The following is a 22,513-nucleotide window of genomic DNA, read 5'->3' on the forward strand; positions in this document are numbered from 1 at the left end:
ATGTGTGGAAGCAGGGATCTACATGAGTGGGGTTTGGCGGTCAGAAGACAACTTGGAGTCTTGTTCCGTCGCGGTGCCAGCCACCTTGTGTTTTTGGAGGCGAGGTCTCTCACTGGCTTGAGTTCTACTGTTAGGCTTAGTTGACTGGCTAGAGAGCTCCACACGTCTGCCTGAGATTCCCCAGCGCTGGGATTTATAGTAAGCACATGCCACTGCATCAAGCTTTTTAAACATGGAGTGGTGGTTTGAATATGCTTGGCCCATGGGAAGTGGCATTATTAAAATGTGTGGCCTTATTAGAGAAGGTGTAGCCTTTTTAGAGGAACTGTGTCACTGCGGGGTGAGCTTTTGAGGCTCCTATGCTCAGGCTCTGCCCAGTGAGGAATGAGAATCTCCTCTTGGCTACCCTCTGATCAAGATGTAGAACTCTCAGCAATTCCAGCCCGGTGTCTGTCTGACAGCTGCCATGCTTCCTGTCATGATGATAATGGACTGAACCTCTGAAAGTGAAAGCCAGCCCCAATGAAATGTTTGCCTTTGTAAGAGTTGCCTTGGTCTTGGTGTCTCTTCACAGCAATGAAACCCTTAGTAAGACATACATTCTGAGAATCGAACTCTGGTCCTCATTTGTGTGTGGCAAGCACTTTATATATTGAGCTATCTTCCTAGCCCTTCCCCTCCCCCTGCCTCCTTTCAAGCAATAAGCACCTCCTTGGTCTTTTGCTCATCACTTTCCCGTGTTGCTCATTAACTCAGAAGCCAGGTCAGTCTGGATCGAATGGGTCTTATATGTTTGAGTTGTTCCCAGATCGTATGCCTGACCACTCAGTATACAAGATATGGTATGTCACTCACTGGAAGACATGCCAGGTTCAACAGAATATACATATAACACTGTCAAAACTATGACCATTACGTGATAGTGATATGTTACATATGATCTATCCTGACCATCGGAGTAGCCATAGACATGGGCATTCAATCACCCAAGGGAGAAGGAAGTCATAAATTCTGGTAAGCAAATACTCTTGTATCCAGTTCATCATGCAATAGATAGCAAAAAGGATCCGTTGAATTCACTGAGTTTAGCGTGTAGGGAAACGTTGGGCCTGTGGCAGGCACAGGAGTGTCTTTTTTAAGGAAGGTTTGTGGACAGTCAAGGGAAGTAAGCAGGATCCCTTCAGTTCTGGCGCCTTTCCCTGGTGGGGAAGCACAGTATTTCTAAGAGGAGGATGTGGGGTTTCCCCCAAACAGGGCACCCTTGTATAGAGTAATACTTTGCCCCAGAAGAGTGGCAGCAGCTCTGCCTTCAGTCCCTGGGCATTTTCAGACACTTCATTCTAAGGGTTCAGCCGGGTCACGGAATAACACTCAGCAGTTACTCTTCCAGGCAGGTCATGGGCCAGCATCCAGAGTCTTGCTGCAGAACAGCTGACACGGATTTAACCTGCTGGAGCTTGTTAATGGCTTGGCCAGTGCATGCCAATTGAGTCAAACTTTAGCGTTCGAAGCTTGGCCTATGCAATAACATCCCATGTTCGTCCATGTGACAGAGAGACCAGGAAACCCATATACTTCGCCTCCATTAGGGGAGGAACAGCTGAGTCATGAGAACCATGGAAATTTCCAGTTATAGCAGGAAACAGGCTGGGTCTAGATTTGAGCTTAATTGGAATGGAATTGGTTATGCAGCGAGTAAGGATTCAATCATGTAAAATAACATTTCCTGCATATCATATACTATTTGTTCAGATTCATGTATGTGGCATGCAGGGCACCTGCTTCCTTTCATACGACACAGAGGTGAGTTGCAAGGACATTAAGGACCCTTTCACGTGGACCCTTGCAGAGTCCTGAGGTCAGTGTTGCAGTGTGATTTATCTTGTGTGCCTGGCCTTTTCCTTAAAGGATCCCCAGTTGCTAGTCAACTGGCCCTTTAAGAGGGTTGGGGAGCTCAGTGGTAGAGCGCTTGCCTGGGTTCGGTCCCCAGCTCCGAAATAAAAAAAAAAAAAAAAAGAATTATTAGCTGTTAGAATGGCTTGGCCTTGTGACCTTCAGAGTTGGTTGCCTCTTGGATTTCTGGGAACACGATAGGTTATATATGTATATATGTATTTGTATGTGCATGTCTTAGTTAGGGTTTTATCCCTGTGAATAGACACCATGGCTAAGGCAACTCTTATAAGAACAACATTTAATTGGGGCTGGCTTACAGGTTCAAAGGTTCAGTCCATTATCACCAAGGCGAGAACATGGCAGCATCCAGGCAGGCATGGTGCAGGAGGAACTGAGAGTTCTACATCTTCATCTGAAGTTGGCTAGTGGAAGACTGACCTCCAGGCAGCAAAGATGAGGGCTTTAAAGCCCACGCCCACAGTGACACACCCACTCCAACAAGGCCCCACCTACTCCAACAGGACCACATCTAATAGTGACATTCCCTGGGCTGAGCATATATACAAACCATAACTGTGTGTGTGTGTGTGTGTGTGTGTGTGTGTGTGTGTGTGTGTGTGTGTGTGTGATGAGTGACTGAAGGAAAGGGGGGATTGGGCTAGCAGACAGAAAAGAAAAGGCAGTTGGCGCAGAAGATACGGTTAGGAGACAGCTGAACCAGGAGAAGCTGAGCTGAGCAGTTGTTATAGTTTGGAGCTGCTAGGATTGATTGGGAAAACTGGGACAAGGGTGTGTTTAAGCAGACTGTTGGGGAGCTGATGGAAGTATGGTTGGGAGAAATGTTTGAAGGGAGTGGGCTGGAAACTGAGAAGAATGCTGGCAGGGAGCTAGAACTGGCTGCTGTTCTAAAATAGCCATTTTACAGTGTGTCTGGCCCTTGGGCAGGCTGTGTGAACTCAGGCTTTAACCATCAGAACCGAGTCGGCCGGGATCTTAGGAGACAGCACCGGGAGACAGCCCTCAAGTTCTTCACGCAGTGATTACCACTGCAAATGTTAAGTCTCCAGTTTCCACCAGCCTCATGAGGCTGCCTATAACCTTGTTTCTTGCTTAGATCACTCTGCCTTTCCCATGAGTGACTGTCCTAGCCTTAACCAGCCCTTAACTGTCTTTCCCAGCCTCCCATAACCCTCACTCTCAGAAGAACCCTCACCTACAAATTTAACTCTGCCTAGCCTACCTCATCGCCACCTCTTTCCCTCTTGTCCACTCACCTACATCCGTAAGCCTCTTCTGCTCTCTCTGCACACTTACTTGTCCCATCAGTCTTTGCTCCTCTTTTCTGTTCTTCATCTACTGTTCCTTTCCCTTGACTGCTCTCTCAAGCAGACCTCTCTTTGACTCTTCGTCTACTGTGTGGACTCTGTACTCTTAGGAACTAAGTGCGCTTTAAATTTGGGCAGAGTGAAGGCTGAGGGGCAAACCCCTAAATGCGCAGACTTGGAGGGGATGGTCTATAGCATCAGACAGAGTAAAAAGGTCACTGAGGCAGTGTCCCAAGCAAAACAGCACGAGAACATGGCAGTCACATACTGTACCAATCCAAAATGTTCTAGGCAGAGGGGAAAAGACATGAGTTTAAGGATCTATAAATAAAGACAGAAAAAGAGATCCGAGATGGCCTGGGTGAGGGCCCCAGAAGAAAGATTTCCAAATTACTGAAGGAAAGGGTCAGGTCTCCATTGCAAGGAACATGACACATACCCTATAGATGAAAGAGAGAACGAGGGATGGCAAGCCCGTCTGGCAATCTTAAAAGGGTCATCAGTGATGGCCATTCGATTTTTTTGAATCCTGCCTCTACCTTCCTACCTATTGATCATTACCAAAAAGTGGTGTGTGCATGTGTGTATGTTGTAAGATGGTGTCTATAAGTTTGCACAATTATAATTGCGCTCTATAAATGTGTATAATTATTGTGTCACCCAAAAATTTAAAAAAATTATAACAAATAAAACGAAATAGAGGAACAGAACTTTCAACTTCCACTCTTTTCTGTGAGACCAAGTACAGACTTGTCTAGGGCACGGTCATTAAGGGAATTCCTGTCTGCAATGGTCTTTTCCATCGACAGGCAAGTCATTGAATTCTGTTGGTTTGATTTCCTCAAAAGATAGGTACATTCTGTTAGTTAGGCCTTATAAGAACGCTGAGTAATGCTGCTCATCCTAATGCCTTGGCTTCAAAAACTGGAACTCCAGAGGGTTAAGAGCGTATCCAAAAGCAAATAGCAAGAATAGTGAGGGAGAAGTAGGTTCAAGTCTTTAAAACCAAGTACTACTCTACACAGGGATAACTCACAAACCACAGAACAAGTCTGTTAGACCCGAGACAATGAAATAAACTATGCCTACCAGCTAGTTGCCATTAGGTAGTACTGACCAATATTTCACATTTCACTTGACATTTTCCTAAGCTGCTTCATGTTACGTAACAAAATAAGTATTCTTCCAAAATAATTCCATTTACTGTTGTTTTTATTACTCCTGCTCCTCCTCCTCCTCCTACTGTTGCTGGATGTATATATGGTATGGGGGGTTGCACATGTGTCACCTTATGTGTATGGAGTCAGAGGACTCCTTATTTGCTCCTTCTCATGGCATGAGTTCCAAAGAATCAAACTAAGATCACCAGGCTTGCACATTGAGCTCTCTCTCTCTGTGTCTCTCTCTGTCTCTCTGTCTCTGTCTCTGTCTCTCTCTCTCTGTCTCTCTGTCTCTGTCTCTGTCTCTCTCTCTCTCTCACACACACACACACACACACACACACAGGCACACACTCACACACATGCATGCACACGAACACAAACACTGTCTTAGGTTAAAATGCTCCTTGGGACTGTGGTGTTAGATATGGGTCTGGGATCCCAAGAAGGTGACCACAGAATCTGAACTCTTTCAGCATGCCAAAAAGTTTTGCTTCTGTGGACAGGTTAGTACAATGCCAAGTGAAGCCAGCCTGCACACCCAGCAAGGGTCCTGGGCCACACTCTCTAGATGGTCAGAGCTCAGCCTCCCATTCTTAGGCAGCTGGTGGACTTGAAGAAGCACAGTTGATAAGTAGAAAGCGATTTGAGCACTGAGTGCAAACTTGAGCACGTGTTTTGCTGCCGACCCTGGAAGAATTTGAATCTCTGTGATGCAGCTTCTTTGCATTTTTTAAATGAAATTTTTGCTTTATTTAATTAACTCCTTGATAGAAAAGACAGTGTATTTCTTTCACACTTACTCAGTGGGAGAGACGGGTTCAGCAATTAAGAGCGCTGTCTGCACTACAGACAGCCTGAATTCCACCAGGCACCCATGTCAGATGGCTCTTATCTGCCTAAAACTCCAGCTCCATGGGGGTCCTAGGCTCTCTTCTGGCCTCTTTTGGGCACCCATACACATGTGGCAGAAGCATGGGCACATACATACAAGTAAATTTTTAAATTAAGAAGCAACATTTCCTTAAGCCGACTAAATAATAAGCATGCTTGTTTTCTTAGATATTTTTGTTTTGTGTGTATGGGTGTAGTGCTTGCCTGCCTGTGTGCACCAAGTGTGTGCCTGGTTCCCTCAGAAGTCAGAGGGTGGTACTGGATCCCTAGAACTGGAATTACAGACAGTTATAAGCCACCGTGCGGGGCTGGAGAGATGGCTCAGCAGTTAAGAGCACTGACTGCTCTTCCAGAGGTCCTGAGTTCAATTCCCAGCAACCACATGGTGGCTCACAACCATCTGTAATGGGATCCGATGCCCCTGAAAACAGCTACAGTGTACTCATATAAATAAAATAAATAAATCTTTAAAAAAAAAATAAGCCACCGTGCGGGCGCTGGGAACCAAACCCAGATCCTCTTGCAAGCATAGCAGAGTGCTTTTAACCACGGAGTCATCTTCCCAGCTCCGAGTCTGTTTTTAAACAAGAGTTTGATTTTCATGAAAAACAGAAAATTCTTTTTTGGCATTTGCCTCTTTCCTCTGCCCAAATAAACGTATACCTGATACCCATTCATCTGAAACATGTTCGTAATATTTATTAATCTGTAATCTGCTGCCTTTTACCCCAGGTACAGTTCATGCCCGGCTGTTGAACGGTTTCTAACTGCGTTAGTTAGTTGAGCCTGTTTGATGATAAGGTTAAGAATTCAACAGACTCCTTCTGACTAACTTTATTTTGATGTCCCTCTTCCCATTTGGATTAGAAAAATAACAGACGCGCATTGTGAAAAGGCTCAAATTCCAGCTGTCTTAAGAAGAAGCCCCGACGATCCCACCCCCAGGCTAACAGCTATTGAAAACATGGTACATAGGCTTTCATCTCCTTTACTCATATACTAACACATGCTGTATTTCCACATATTTTATATAAGTGGCATCTGCCATGCCTACTATTTGACCATTTTTTGTCTGTCTGTCTGTCACTTAACAGCTCAACCATCTTTGTCAGGACCTATAGACTAATCTTAGCCTTTTGACAGAGGAAAACACCCACTTTACAAAATCAGAATACATGTCTACTATTTTTTACCAATGTGTACATTAATGAAAGCAAGGTCCAGGTGAGAAACTGATGTTATTGTGGGCCAAAGGCATGACTTAGCAGCTAAAGGCACCTGTCTCCAAGCCTGCACACACATACACTATGGCAAGCACACACACACACACACACACACACACACACACACACACACGGGGTGGGAGGGAGAGGTAGGAGAGAGAGGGAGGAGAGGGGGAGGAGGGAGAGGAAGAGGGGAAGAGGAAGAGGGGAAGGGAGGGAAAGAGAGAGGGGAAAGGGGGAGGGGGAAGAAGGAGGGGGAGAGGGAGGGGGAGAGGGAGGAGGAGAGGGAGGAGAGGGGGAGGAGGGAGAGGAAGTGGGGGAGAGGAAGAGGGGAAGGGAGGGAAAGAGAGAGGGGAAAGGGGGAGGGGGAAGAGGGAAGGGAAGAGGGAGGGGGAGAGGGAGGAGGAGAGGGAGGAGAGGGGTAGAGGGAGAGGGGAAGGGAGGGAGAAAAGGAAAGGGAAAGGGGGAGGGGAAGGGGGAGGGGAAAGGGAGGAGGAGAGGGAAGGAGAGAGAGAGGGGGAGGGGAGAGGGAGAAGGGGAGAGGGAGAGGGAAAGGGGAGAGGGGGAGAGGGAGAGGGAGGAGAGGGAAGAGAGAAACAATGTAGCAAGAATGAAAAAGAAACTGATGATGATGTTGATATTGATATTGATATCTAGGGTACCAGTCACCATTTCCGGGGGAGAAGGCTCAAAGGCCATTCTAGTTGCTACTACAAAGCAGTAAACTGTAGCAACTAAGACTTTGAAAAGCAATTAGGCAATTAAATATGCCTTTTGAATGAACAGTCGATGGACAGAAGCTGAAAGGAGGGGTGCTTTGGAAAACACCCTCCTGCGGAACTGCCTTTAGGTGATAGGATGACAGGTCCAGGCATTTTCAACAGCTTGCTATCAGCTAGAAACGCGCTTCTCAACACCTCCGCTCTGAGCTGTTAAAGCTTCCCATTTAGTGAGAAACACAAGACAGATGATTCAGTGTGCCCGGCAAGGCAATTCATTAACCCATCAAGGGCTTTTCTTCTTGAGCAGGGAATAACCCATAGAGAAAAGAAAGTAATCCGTAACAAGAAATCATCGTCACTGCTGGAGGGAACACACACAGACAAGGTTCAATATGGGCTTTCATCTTCCGTCTGGAGTGACCAGTTGTCCCTTGAAATCACACAGATTTCCAACAAGAATTGATCCTGCCTGGGAGTCAAATAAGCCCACCCACCCCTCAGCTGTCTTGAAAATTGGAAGCCATCTACTTGCTAGAACATACTGGCAGAAGGCAAAGAAGCATCTAGTACTCCAGGGCTTTGGACAGTCCACAAAGAACCCAAAGAAGCAAGCCAAGCCATGCCAGAACTGATGGCGATAGAATCCAGATTCTCAGTTGAGCCCCACAAATCAGCATCAGTCCAGGGAGCACCTGAACTCTGGCCTGCTGATGCCTCCAAGCCTTAGACCTTGAAAACAGGATCTGTTCTTGCCTGTGCTTATAGGGAATGCTGGGGGTTACATAAATGTTTTGTGGCAGCGTTCTACTTCCCCAAACAGCTCCCCTTTCCATATTGAGGTTTTCTTCCACAAAAAAAATTTAGATCCTACTGTAGTCCTTGGTTCAAGAATCTCCCTTCTCCAGCTGAGAAGTTTAACAGTGCAAACCATTTGGAAGTCAATTATACCCACTCATGTTTCGTTCGTGCCATTAACACAGGTTCCAACAAGCAGATTGCTAGAAGGTTCACATTCTCTCTTGGTGCAATACTCTGGAAGGAATGAAGCAGGTTTGGAGGTCAGAGAGGAAATGCCTGAAGTTTCTTAAACTGTTTACAAGAGCTGTCAGATCTTTCAGAGACTCCATTTTTATCAGTGCTTGTATTAGTAATTATTAGAAAAAGCAATTGTTCCACTTTGCCCTACATTTGTCTGGCTTTGGGTCTGTGTTTCCAGTCTAATAATGAATGGCATCTACCTTCTCTCACAAACATTGTTTCGGTTTAGCTGCCGTGAGATTAGGTTACAAAAAAAGGGCGGGGCAGGTCAGTATGAAGTCCAGGTGGAGATTATTAAGAAACTTTCCAACATTTAAACACTGGCTATGGTGGAAAGTGAGCTGTTTAGGTAAAGAAAATACATAACCCACTGGTGGGCGTGGCTCCTGTGAGAAGTATGCGTTTAGCATTTTACCAATAACCATGTGTATGATTTTGGTTACACTGGCCACAAGGATTCTTATGAGAGATTCAGGAGAGGAATTGGGTGAGATCAGAGGCTGGTATGGTAGAGGCACAGTCACCAGGTTTGCATGAGCGAATTAAGGCATGCTTTCATACATAAGAAGTGTATAGTGTTGTGAGATTCCCAGACTATTGCAGGATTACAGCTGAGTAGGAATAAGGCCACATCTATTTGGACCTTAATCATGGCTCACTGCCATTTTAATATTAATAGTGTTATTGTGCCAGGTGGTGGTGTGCACTCCTTTAATCCCAGCACTGGGGAAGCAGAGGTAGCTAGATCTCTGAGTTCGAGGCCAGCCTGGTATACAAATGGAGTTCCAGGATAGCCAGAGCTACGTAGAGAAACACTGTCTCAAAAAATCCAAAAACCACACCCCCTAAATGTGTTTGCTTAATTTGCATCTGCTGTAGAGTCTTGGCTCCAGTGTCAAGGTGAAATGGTTCAGGAGTGGAGGTCAGCTTTGCAGGAGGTGGGTCTTGCCTTCCGCCTTGTAGGGGCAGCCTTCCTTGTTTCTGTTGCTGCACTGTGTTCTCTAGGATATCCTGCCTGTGAGTTTCTGGACGATTCTCATTTCACCACGGGAATGGTAGGATTACAGCTTCATGTCACCACCTCTGTTTTTTCACACATGTTCAGGGGTCTGAATTCGGGGTGTCAGGTTTTTGAGGCTAGCACCTTTACCTATTGAGTGATCCCCCTGGATGTATTTGAACATTCTTACTTGAAATACGTAAAAGGAATATTTCTATGAAAATAACCTTCAAGGCACATCTATTTATGCTGGATTTATTTAGTTATTTTATTTGAGCATTTGGCCTACATGCATGTCTGTGCACCACATGCATACCTGTCACACGTATGTATGCTTGGTGTCCACACATACCTGGGTGCCCACAGACGTCAGGAGAAGGCATTGGATCGCCTGGAACTGTAGTTCCTGATGATCATAAGCTACCATGTGGGGACTGAGAACAGCCTGATTCTTCTGCAAAAGCAGCTAGTGTTCTTAACCGCCAAGCCGTCTCTCTAGGCCGGAGACTTTTTTTATTCTGAGCAGGCAAAGAGACTCGAGCATAAGAGTTCCATTCCCTTCCATGTACCCTTAATTTCCTGTCTTTCTGCCCTGCCTCAGAAGCTGCCTTACACAGGTTCTATTAGTTAACGAAAGACAGCATTCTACCTTCACAACTGCAGAGCCATTGAACGTTGGTTCACTGGGCTGTATATTAACAGTGTATTAATTAATGACAGTTTTCTGTCTAAATTTGAAGAATGCCCAACATTCATCCTAGAGATGTCCCGGTTACAGAAACTGTCACTATGTAGTTTGTATTCTGTATAATCAGAATACAAAACACACACACACACACACACACACACACACACACACACACACACATACACACACACACCCAAGAATGTTTAGTGGAAACGGGATGGAAAATCTAAATGCTTTATCCATAAAAGGTGAGTTAAATATAGGGAAGAGTCTATGCAATTATCAAAGAAAGTGCCTGATTAGTCTGCTGATGGTACAGTGAAATGTTTGGAATATTTTCAACTAAACACATATGACAGCGTCTGCAGCAGTGTGTACCATGGCTAGCTCCAGGAAGCAACTGGCTTGTCCCATTGTTTCCTTCTCCAGCCCCCATTTCACAAACTCATTCTAAATAAACATCAACCTAAATACTTAACTGCTTACTACAGGATGTAGTTTCTCCCTTAATCTTCACATCTTACCAGATTGCCTTTCCTAAGACTCACAGATACATTCTCCTGATGCCACAAGGTACAATGTATCCTGTTGTGTCTCATCTATACTGGAAGCGGATTCACAAGGCGCTGACTGGGATCATCTCCCAAGAGTGAGTGGGGCTGACTGCCTTCTGTATTCTCATCCATACACACATATCATTTACCATGTTAAAAATTAATTCTAAAGGAATACAGGCGCAGCCAGCTTGATTTGTGCAGGGTGTGTGAGAGCCAGTGGTGTTTTTCCCGTGTGAGTTCTTGAGTGGATATAACATGTTCTACTTCATCTCCTAATTATCAGGCTAATTGAAGAGGGAAGCTTGAGGAAATCATGGAGATGTAGCTTGTCCTTTCTAACCTTTCCATGGCCATTTTAACCCAATCAGTCCAACAGATACATTAACTGTTTCCTCTAAATGTCATTGGAAGTAGATTATAAAAACATAAGCCAACTACTTAAGGTGGGGGCTTTAGCTTTTTTTCCTGTCCTTTCTCTGATCCAGCTTGTAGGATGAGGGCAAATCCAAAAGGCTAAGAGACAAGTGAAGATTCCCGGAAATACCTGTGTGGAGGCCATGGGTTAGTTTGTTCCAGTTCCATTTCCAAGGGCTACAAAATGTGGCCCTCATTTACTTGTGATTTTAGAGTAGAACAGGGAATGAAGAAAAAGATATAAACAGTGGTGTTGACTCTTCCTTCAGGGGGAACACACGCTGACTGGTGATCTTCCCTTCCTCTCTTGACCTCACTTCCGCACCCTGTCACTAATTTTTCTTGAAGATTTCACTGCAGGTTCCCCTGTTTCTTCCTCCCTAAGAGCATCCCTCCTCCCTACCCTCCTCCCCACGACCTGTCTCCCCTCAGTCCATGAACACCGAAGCACTCTTCCTTCTGTCTTTGTTCTCTCCCACCCTCTCTCAGGACTTCACTAATGAAGGTTTTGCTTTGTCATTTGCCCCAATTCCCTTTGCCACCTGCCACTAGATTATAACTTCACTCACAGTAGGAACAGAGCATGTAGTGGGTCCTAACAAAGGTTTGCTTAATGAACAAAACCTAGAGATGTTTCCATATGTCTTCATATCCCAGGATGTGAACAGAAACCTCACATTTACCTTTTGGTATGAGATGATGGGTCGTGTGGCAGAGGGGACAGAGAAGTCTTATGATTACCTCTCGGGGAAGAATTCGGTAGCCCAGGAGCAGCCTTGCTTTGGGTTTGCTCAATGGCTAGAGCTTAGAGGCTGATGCACGTTTCTGCCTCTGTCTGAGCTTTGGTTGGTAATGCCTCTTGTAATCGCGCTGCCTTGTAGTTTCCCTAGTCACTTACATCCCCCCACTCCTACCCTGAGAAATTGGAGTAGATTTTTAGAAACACAGATTTCATATACACCTATTGTTGGTGGTGGCAGTTTTGTTTTGCTTCTTGCTTGGCTGTACACATTATTCTGGATACGCTGGTTATAGGAGATGCAGTCGTTTCTCTGTAACCAGGGTGACCTGGAGCACTTGAGGCTGGGAGGAAATTGGTTTCTGGACTCAGTCGCTCACACGGCAGGAGTCCGGGCACCGGCTCAGCATCCATCAACACGACTGAATTAGTTGCTGGTCCATCTGATATTAATAGTGATGGCGCCTGGCTACAGGCGACCTTCCCTGCTTTGCTAAAAGAGGTTGTGACCTATTTGCACACAAATTCAATGGGAGCGTGAACATCTGCATTTGACTGGAGCTTTGACATCACTAATTAGAGACCAGGTAATGTGAACCGGGCAACCTCTTTTAAAAACCCGGCAAGTATGAAGCTATTAACTACTCAAATATCGTGCGTGAGCTTACTTTGTATGGGCTCCGATTCTAACATCAGACTGATGTCTGCAGGGGAAGTTAGAGAAGGGTGGGGAGGGGGAAGAGGATGGACAGCACCTGACCGAAAGTGATTTGGAGACACAGGAATTAGTGATCAGTTAGACCACAGCCCTGGCTCTGAGGAGAGGATCGGAGAATGGGGGTCGGTCTGTGCTGGGCACTTGGGAAAGGAGATGAATAGTGGAGAATGTTTAGTAAGGAATTCTGAAAGGGCCCCCTCTGTGTGGAAAGGGCAGCTTCGTTGGGTCTGTGACCACCTACCTAAAATAAAGACTCATAAAGCGCTCTGAGGTGGAAGCTCCAAAAAGCGCGGTTGTGCGCGGGCAGGATGGATGGAATTACGGACACAAAAACCCTAGCTCTCATCTTAAAGTTGTGAATAAGAAGTTTATTCTAGGGACATTTTTGAGTGACTATGGCCCAGGAAGACAGACTTAGGTTATCATAAGCAGTTTTATAAGGTTTTTCTAGCTTTATTGAAAAAAAAAAGTCATAAATCAAGGTAAACTGAGTAGAAGTGGCACACACCTCTAATCCCAGCCGTCTAGAGACAGAGGCAGGTGGATCTCTGAGTTCAAGGTCAGCCTGGTCTACAGAGTGAGTTCCAGGTCAGCCAGGGCCACCCAGAGAAACCCTGTCTTGGAAACCAAGGCAAGGCAAGTGTAAACTACGTTGGCGAGTCCATCAGAGAGGCAGGTACAGAGAGACAGGAACATCTTTTCTCCAGGCCCAAAATACTCTCTGAGCTTTTTGGGTGAGTGGAAGTTAGTGGTCTGCTAAATTATAGATCCCACAGGATATTTATCTATTAGTCACAGGATGATAATTCTGACACAGAGGTGGGCAAGGAATGGCTGCCAGAGGGCTAGAGCTAACCCAAGCTAAGATAAGTAGCCTTGGTACTTGCAATGTTTCAATCTCCCAAGAGCACCGCAGTTCTAATCAATCAGTCTCTGTAGGATTTCCAACAGGACTGTTGTGTTTGTTTGTTTGTTTGTTTGTTTGTTTTCTGATAATGTGTATGCAAAAGCTCAGAAAACATAAACAAGCATTAAGGACTCAATAAAACAGCCAAAGCAGAAGGTAAAAGTCTTGGCCCTTTGGGACATATAAGTCTTTTATCTACCTGTGTTTGTGCATGTGCAGTCTCTTACAAGAATTAAACTATACTTCACACACACTCTCTCCTCTAGCCTTGGCATGGTACGTCTTGAAGCCTGCTGATGAAGCGTCTGTGAATGATTGTTTTTCTATCTTCGTGTGGTTCCTGTGTGTTCTGTCCTTCCCACCCCACCTGCTTGGTGGGCTACAGGAGGCCAGTCTCACCAAGGCTGATGGCTGTAGGTGGACCCAGGAGCCCCCTGTTCGCTGATAGCATGAATGGCTCAGCTTACAATAACAGCAAGGTTCCGCTCCGTGCCTCACTTTGCATCTATCTTTCTAAGTATGAGAGGCTAAAATGTAAGGAGGTGCGATAAAATCAAACAGCTCGATTATCGTGGTCCACAGTCTCACACTAATCACATTCAGCCAATGCACGTTCAAAGCATCCCATCCGTGAAACTAAACCTTGTAATCATAGCCTGGGATAAGAAAGCCAACTCCACAGGTGAAGAAAAAAGCTGAGACACTTGGTAGACATTCCTGCCTTACGGCTTAGTCTCCCATCTTTTATGTTTCATACCCACACCCCTTGAGATGGGAATTTAACTCTACAGCTCAGGCTGGCCTTGAACCCACAATCCTCCTGCTGAGCTGTGAAATTATACCTGTGTATCACCATGGCTACCATGTTTTGTTTTGTTGTCAGGCCCTCATGTGGTTCAGGTTAGTTTTGAACCTGGTCCTCCTACCTGCACCTCCCGAGTGTTAGAATTACAGACCTGTGCCACCACATCTAGCTCGTTTCATACCTTGGATGTGGGTCAGAAGTAGGCCTCCTCTCTCTCCCCGACTACCACTGCCTGAACATGACCCTCATTTCACGTGCGAATTTCTACAAAAGACAGACATCTTGTCCTCCTGCCCCTAGAGTTGATTCCCAACCGGACCCCTCCCAAGTGCAGTTAGAGGAACTCTCTGATATGAATAGTTAGGTGTAGTCTTATTTACTGCCTCTGTGTAACAATCCACCAAACCCACACTGACCTAAAACATCCATTAGGTTATTACACTTGCAGGTGCCATGGGTCAGGAATTCTGAGCAGGCACAACAGGAGTGGCTCTTCTCTGTCCTTGTTAACTAGGCTTCATGTGACTTCAGCTCTGTGGGGGTGGGTGTGTGTCTGTGTGTGTGTCTGTGTGTGTATGTGTCTGTGTGTATGTCTGTGTGTGTATGTCTGTGTGTGTCTGTGTGTGTCTGTGTGTCTGTGTGTATATGTGTTTGTGTGTGTCTGCGTGTGTGTCTGTGTTTCTCTGTGTGTGTCTCTCTGTGTGTATCTGTGTGTGTGTGACTGTGTGTCTGTGTCTGTGTGTCTGTGTCTGTGTGCATCTGTGTCTGTGTGCATGTGTCTGTGTGAGTGTGTCTGTGTGAGTGTGTCTGTGAGTCTGTGTGTGTGTATGTGTCTGTGTGTTTATGTGTCTGTATGTATGTATATGTGTGTGTGTGTGTGTGTGTGTGTGTGTGTGTGTGTGTGTGTGTGCAGAAATGCTGGAGTTAGACGGTGCCTCTCCATTTGCTTGAACTGTCCCCCGGTCTGCAGAGCTGAAGAGCTGGACTTTCCGGGACAGACCCAGTGTCACAGCTTCAGAGTGGTCATGTTTGTTCTGTGGTAGTTCCATGCCTCAGGTGCTGTAGACTCCAGGGAATAAAAGCCTCATGACCTCCCATGACCCTGCCCCAGAAGTCACAAGCTATATTCCATTGGTCATAGTAGTCATACCATGCCTTGGTTCCAGGAAAGGGAGTATAAACTCCACTCTTGGTGGGGGGGAAATGTCAAAAATAGTGTTCTGTGACTCAGAACGGACTATTATCTCTCTACTCAGTAGTTAGGATCTCCTACCTATCTGTGTACACATTCAAGGCGGTTGAAAGGACGCACACCAAACTGTCTTAAGTTTATGCTCACTCTTTGTTCACCACACTTCCTAAGGAAGAAAGGAACCACGAAACAAAACAAGCAAAAATGATGGGGCTTGGGGGATTTTCATTTTCTAAAGAAAATTCCATCTTCTGTTTTCTAAACTCAGCAAAACCTAGCGCACCACAGTGGGCCGTGGGTAGAGCTGGATGTGGAGCAGGCTGAGAGGGCTCGAAGTACAAGCCCTCCACCCACCTAAAGTACACGGAAGAAAGCCAGAAACCTCCATAGGAAGGTTGAAGAAGTCAGTGCAGGAGCTGGGGAGAGAGCACAGCTGTTAGAGCATGTGCTACTCTCCCAGAATACCATTCCCAGTGCCCAGGTCAGGTGGCTTTCCCTGTGACTCCACACACATACACGCACACATATTCATAATTTGAAATAATAAAAAAAAATTCCTACTGCTCTAAAAGTCAAAGGTGGGTCTTCTTTATAGGGAGTGGTTCTGGATTCTCTCTATAACCTACCCACCTACCTGTCACGGGAAAGACTTTCTCATTTTAAACCAAATGAGGAGGCCTGGTGTGACCATTTGGAGACCTTGACCTCTGTCTCCTGGAGTTTAGGGGGGGGCATAGGGATAGTGGCCAATTGAGAGAAACTCAAAGGCTCAAGGCTGGAGCAGAGGAGAGAGAGAGAGAGAGAGAGAGAGAGAGAGAACGAACTCAGGCATGGAACTTCCTGTTCATGAGTGAAGGGGCTGACTCTCGGGGCATGTTAGAAGGGACATTTCCGAAGAGAACAACTTTCAGGGTACAGCAGCCTGACAGAAGATCCTAAGTTACCCACCACACTAAACAACTGTATCAGTCACGTGTCTCCACCACGTCTCCCAACCCTTCCTCTGCCCAAGGGACTTGAGTGGGAAAAGAATCTGGTGGGTAGAAGAGAAAGAGGGAAAGAGCTGGTTCAAATCCCTTCCCTACTTCAGGTTTCCAAGACTGAAGCAAGCAGGGGAGGGGATGAGAGATGCTTTAAAATGAACGAAACTCTGAAAATGTGATATTCAACGTGACTTGGCATTTGCTGGACTTAAATGAGACTATTCTTTTTTTTTTTTTTTTTTTTCGGAGCTGGGGACCGAACCCAGGGCCTTGTGCTTGCTAGGCAAGCGCTCTACCACTGAGCTAAATCCCCAACCCCAAATGAGACTATTCTTAGGACTGAAGCACACCAGAGATGCTAAGGAGTTTTCTCTAGAAGAGCACAAATAAACAAAAAAATTGGCAAAGAGTTAAAAAAATGTGTCCACTATATTCAAAATACACAATATATACACATAATACACACACACACACACACACACACATATATATATATATATATATATATATCTTTCTGATAAAAAAAAAAAAAACAAACAAAACTTTTTGAGACATGGTGGCTAGCCAGGAGCTCACAGAGACCCATCTGCTTTCTGCCTCCACTCCTAGCAAGTACTGAAATTAAAGGTCCATGACAGGACAGTCAGCCTGATTTTCTAACTTTTATTTTGATCATACATTGTTTGCAATTGATTAAGAGGCATGGCTGAAGCTGGGCAGGACAGCTTGCATCTGTAATACCCGAACTTGGGAGGCCAAGTAAGGTCAGAGGCTTCCTTTGAGTAAAAAGACAGTCTGGGGGCTGGGGAGATGACTGCTTTTCCCGAGGTCCTGAGTTCAAATCCCAGCAACCACATGGTGGCTCATGACCATCTGTAATGAGATCTGATGCCTTTTCTGGTGTGTCTGAAGAGAGATACAGATACAGTCTCAAGAAACAAAAATTAAAACAAAATAAACAACAAAAGAGGGTTTTGGTGGCACACCCTCAATATGAACACTCCAGAGACAGAGGCAGACAGACTCTGTCTTAACAAACCAAACGGGGCTGGGGATTTAGCTCAGTGGTAGAGCGCTTGCCTAGGAAGTGCAAGGCCCTGGGTTCGGTCCCCAGCTCCGGGAAAAAAAAAAAAAAAAAAAAACCAAAAAAAAAAAAAAAAAAAAAACAAACCAAACAAACAAACATACTGCACATCAAATTGAACTACCTCTGTGCTTAAAGGCTTTGATATCTTTACCTTGTCAGAAAATTTAAAAACTTTTAAATTTTTTTATTTTTAGACAGTCTTACTATGTAGCCCAACGTGGCTTGGCGCTTGTAATCCTTGCCTCAAGGCTTGCCTGGCTACTCACTTTCGGTAGTCCAGTGATACTGAAAAGAATATTCTAAACGAGTCATGGCCTCCGTTCCTTACTCAGGCTGTTTGTTAGACTTAGAACACATAACTATCCTGCACCCTTGCCCCTCAGCCCACGGACAGGCTCCCAGACAGCCTTCAGCTCAGGCACCACCTTGGCAGACCAAGCCTCAGTCCAAGACTTTCCAGATGGAATCTCTGATCTTGCCAAACTGAGAGTCTAAGAACTTGGAACCAGATAACATCATGAACACTCTGCTTCCTTGCATCCTATCATCTAAGGAACCGGCAGTGTGCTGTCCATGTTTAGTAAACAGGGAGAGTCAAGAAAGGCCAAGAAGCATTGCCTTTGAGCATCAGGCTGGACATGACCAAGGGTGTTTAGGTCTTTGCCTTTATAAAGCAAGGTAGAAAGTGTCAGGGAGAGCTTTGGAAACAGGATGAGCCCTCAATATCAGATTCTTTACCAGACTACAGGCCTGACCACTAGTCTACCTAAACAGGGACAGCTCTAATCTGCCATAGATCTTGAAATCTAAAAGTCCTTCCTGCAGGTTGGCACTCTGTTTTAGTCTTGTCTCTGTTAAAGTGTTCTTTACATTATGGTCTTTCTCCTGAAACTGTTGCCCATGGAAACAATGTGATCGCACTTAGGGAGCTTAAACGGGAAGTGCTGAGGACCCCATGGTATATGTTACTTGAGACTAAAACCAAACCAAACAAGACAAAACAACAAAAACAAAACAAAACAAACAAACAAAAAACAAACAGACTAGAAGCTCCCTTTAAGAAAGTTGGCCCATACAGAGTTTTGGTAACGGATTCTTTTGCTTAGAAGCTCTTGTCAAACATTTATCACACAAATTTCCATCCAAAGTACATTAGTGTTCTGCTCATTAGTCATTTTCCTTATTAACGAGACAGCTGTTACATGGTCAGAATCAGCCATTGACGGTGACTTGAGCTCTAACTGGATTTGTTACAGAGCTGCCTCTTGGTGCCCTGTTAAAACCAACAGGCTGTTGGGGACTTCTCAGATTCCTGGCTTGGGAAGATTGAAATACTTCATATTTATACAATGCTTTTAGAAGGGAGTCTATTAACGCGATCTGTGTGTCACAACGATCTACAGAGATTTATAGATGAATAAGTCTGCAGAAATAGACTCCCGGCACCCAGTGGAAGAACAGCTGTCCAAGGTCATCTGCACTGTTCAAGGTCATCTGCACTGTCCAAGGTCGTCTGCACTGTCCAAGGTTGTCTGTGGCCACAGGTGAATTAGAGACTGGCTAGTTGGGGATTCAGGAAACTTCATTTGAAAAATAATTACTTTTAGGGGCTCAAGAGATGACTCAACAGTTACCAACACTGGCTGTTCCTCTAGAGAACCCAGGTTCAGTTCCCAGCCCCCACATGGCAGTTTACGACTATCTGTGACTCCAGTTCCAGGAGATCTGACAGTCTTTGAGGATACTAAGCATTTGCCTGGCACACAGACTTACTTACATGCAGGCAAGATACCCGTCCACATGACATTAAATGATTTTTAATAGTCGAAAACTAGAATCCGTAAGGGTAGACGGTTTATCTCATCCTACAGAGTTCCACAGCCAGAGCTACACGGAAAAACACTGTCTCAAACAAACACCAAAACCCCACAAAACAACAACAACAAAATCAGAACAGCTCAGCCGTGACAAGATCTCTGAATGGCTATTTCAAAGTCCCCCCCCAGGAGGCAGCTCAGTCCATCCAAGATTCGTGTGGAAGTAAGTGCTATGTGAAGAATTCACCTAGTGATTTGCTTTTCTTGAAGCCTGCACAGTGTTCAAATTGTCCCAAGGATGAATTCAAAAGCAGCCCTGTGTCTTTAGAAACAGCTTCTCGTTCTCTCCCTTGGCAATGTAACTTGGCTGTGACTACTGAGAAGACAGTTGTGTCTCCTCAGAGGGTTTCTTCTAGGCTGCCTCCTGGGACAAATCTGCAGGACAAGTTAAGGGAAGATTTTTCATTATGGAAAATTTGACTCATTCACTCTAATTACTGTATTTTTGTTTTTATTTAAAGATCAAACAGGTTTCCTCTGAATAAGTGGAACAACAGCTATAGCTTGTTAAATATGATAAATAAGGATTCAGCTCTCTGTCCTGACAGTTTCTAGCAGTAACCTTTGGTGAGTTATGCAAACCCCCTGCTGGAACCACTATTTTCCCTCAGTCAAACTCAGCCTAACATGTAGCGAGGTCATGCATGTTTCTTATTGCCTTTTTCCATAATTTCCATTTGAGGATCCTTCTCCCCTTCTCTCTACCCCGTGCTCTGCTTGTGCTCCAACCAACTTAATCTAGGGCTTGACAGGACCAATGTGAGAGCCCCCAGTCACAGGGTGGTTCAGAGCTGGGCCCATGACGGTTTTCCACTGAGAGCTTCTGAGTACTCAAGCTCAACCGAGGTCTTGAAGGCTGTTTTCTACTGAAATGCAGACTCTGGAGAAGTTGGCTGGCCAGCCATGTGCGTCTATAGGGAACCTGAGGACAAAGTCAGCACAGGAAAGAAGATGGATCCCTGATGGAGGGAGACAGGTTCTGGTGATGTTTAAGTCCCACCACCAGGAGCCATCCCTTTGTCTGGCCCTCCCAGCTTGTTATTAGCCAAGAAACACTCTTCAATTCTGCCCATTCGATTTAAATCAGCTGAAAGAATCCTGAATGGTATTCTACACAAATGTGAGAGTAAAAGAAAATAATGGCTTATATAGTACTTAGCACACAGTAAGTGCTCAATAAAGGTAGATTTGATTGCACGTCCATAATAGCTCAGTCCAGAAAACAGCAGACATGGTTTATTTTGAATTGCAACAATCCTTTCCCAAACCTGGTAAAGAGGTATTCTGTGGTAAGTTGAATTCTGGGAAGTATAAAATCTTAGTTTCTAAGAAAGCTTTTCCTATCCCCCCAAACCTCCCCCTTGCTTTCTCTGACTTGTCTTCTCTCCACTTCCCTTCTCCCTCCCCTTCCTCCCTCCCTCCCTCTTCCTTTTCTCCCCCCCTCCCCTTACCTCTCCAGTACTCATTGTCTTAGGCGTCCAAATAATCATGAATCCCGTTACAAGCTGAGAGGTAACTTTCTTCTTTCGCCTTAGCACCTGTAGTGAATCAGTTCATTAACTCCGTTCCTGAAGGCAGATTCGGATAGTGGCCTGTGGTATGAGTTCATTAACTCCGTTCCTGAAAGCAGGTTTTAATAGTGGCCCGTGGTGATAACATTTCCACTGAGAATTAAAGAGGGACAGAGTCACACCCAGAGACCACAAGGCTGGAAAGCCAACAACTTCTCTGCAGGTTTGCTTTGCCCGTGTTAGGCAGCCTTAGCCGTCCCAATCTGATATTATAAAAGGTGCGTACTGTATTCAAACGTAGAGAAGGATCCTTGGGAAAACAGCCATGCAAACCTTCGTTAAACACATCCTGTTACTCGACCCTCCTCTGCCCAGGCAGCCCTAAATCTTGCCCTTAGCTGCAGTTCTAAGGACGGAGTAGAGGACGGAGTAGAGGAGTAGAGGACGGAGTAGAGGCACCGGACAACGAAACCGTGGGACGACATAGTTACCTCGGTCCTGTAAAATAGATGACCCAAGACAAAGAATGGAGAAGCTGCCTGATCCATACGAAGTAAACATTTTAAACTTCTGTCAGAACAAGGATGCATTCATTGCTCTAGAGTAAGGATGCGAGTTGTAGTTCAAAGAAATGAGGCGGGGCTTCCTAGAAGCCGGAGCTCCAGGGTAAGCAATTTCAGACTCCATTAACTCTGCAGGTGGCAGTTTCTCCCTTCTCTTCCTCTCCTCCTTCCTTGTACCCTCCTTCCCCTTTATTGCCTTCGTTTGGGTTTGTTTGGTTTTTACTGTGTTTGTTTTTCCCTCATAAGATGCATGCCGTCCACTAAAGCCTTATTCTCTGGGTATAAAAAGATTCCACCCCAGTCCCATTCCGTCATCATGTAGGCATTTTCTGTCTGTCTCCATGTGCTAGCTGACACCTGTCACACAGCAGAGGGCCAGAGATTCCCACTGCCCGCTTCCCTCCAAAGGGTGGGAACCATTGCCAGTCAGACCACAGCATAGTGCTCCCCAGTCGGATGCCACTTGCTAAGCCTGGAAACTTGTGAAAATGGATTTTTTTACACTTGAGTTTGAATGAATCAGAGAGAGTATAAGCTTTTTGTAAATTAACATTATTTAAATCTGAGTCTAAATACCTCTTCCACCTAAGATGATTCTGTATTTGCTTCCCCTGCCCTGGGGTCAATTGCATTCTATATTTTATCTTCTTCTACTTAATATTTTTATCCCATTCCTCTATCCCACTGCTTTCATTTGAATATTTTTTCTGTACACACACCCTAACTAGTATTAGTCTGATACAAATTAGCATTTCTAAGTGTCCCTATCGTTGGATAGCATGCATGATCATTTGACAGCAAGAAAATGTATGCAAAATGCCCAGAAGCGAAAGAGAATTATTTATCATAGATACCATGGGACAGGATATTATGAGATTAAATATCAAATTAGGGGGTTTGAGCTTGCACAAAATTACATTCCATAGAAAACAGCTTCTGGCTCAAATTCATTAGCAACTCAATCCCACTATTTAGAAAGATTATATGTACTAAGGACACTTTAAAGTGACTCTGTGATAAAAAAGATGATTTAAGGTGTGAGCAGTGGCAGAGATCTGAAGGCTCAAAGAAGAGACACGTCTGAATGAAAAAAAAGATTCGTTCAATCAGTATCCTTCATTCAATCGATGTTTATTGAACAACTGCAAGGTATAACCAAGACCAGGACAGGTCAAAGGTGAATGACCCAGAGTGCACTGAGGAGATTAGGGGAG

General features: G+C 45.0%; 2 long non-coding RNA genes across 4 annotated transcripts in view; one reads left to right on the forward strand and one right to left on the reverse strand.

The window, feature by feature from the left end:
• LOC102553685 (uncharacterized) overlaps nt 1–22,513 on the forward strand; it is a 30,232-nt gene that overhangs the window by 4,313 nt on the left and 3,406 nt on the right. The window lies entirely within an intron of this gene.
• On the reverse strand, nt 18,429–21,478 carry LOC148001700 (uncharacterized). 2 transcript variants are annotated; one of them, XR_015636040.1, is made up of 3 exons: nt 21,228–21,478; nt 20,677–20,763; nt 18,429–20,147 (listed from the first exon to the last, which is right to left on the reverse strand). It is a non-coding gene; the product is annotated as an uncharacterized LOC148001700 (long non-coding RNA). The 2 variants fall into 2 exon arrangements; XR_015636039.1 differs by having other exon boundaries at nt 20,677–20,889; nt 21,228–21,463.

The sequence above is a fragment of the Rattus norvegicus genome, chromosome 13, assembly GCF_021556685.1.
Source record: "Rattus norvegicus strain SHRSP/BbbUtx chromosome 13, alternate assembly SHRSP_T2T, whole genome shotgun sequence".
Lineage (NCBI taxonomy): Eukaryota > Metazoa > Chordata > Mammalia > Rodentia > Muridae > Rattus > Rattus norvegicus.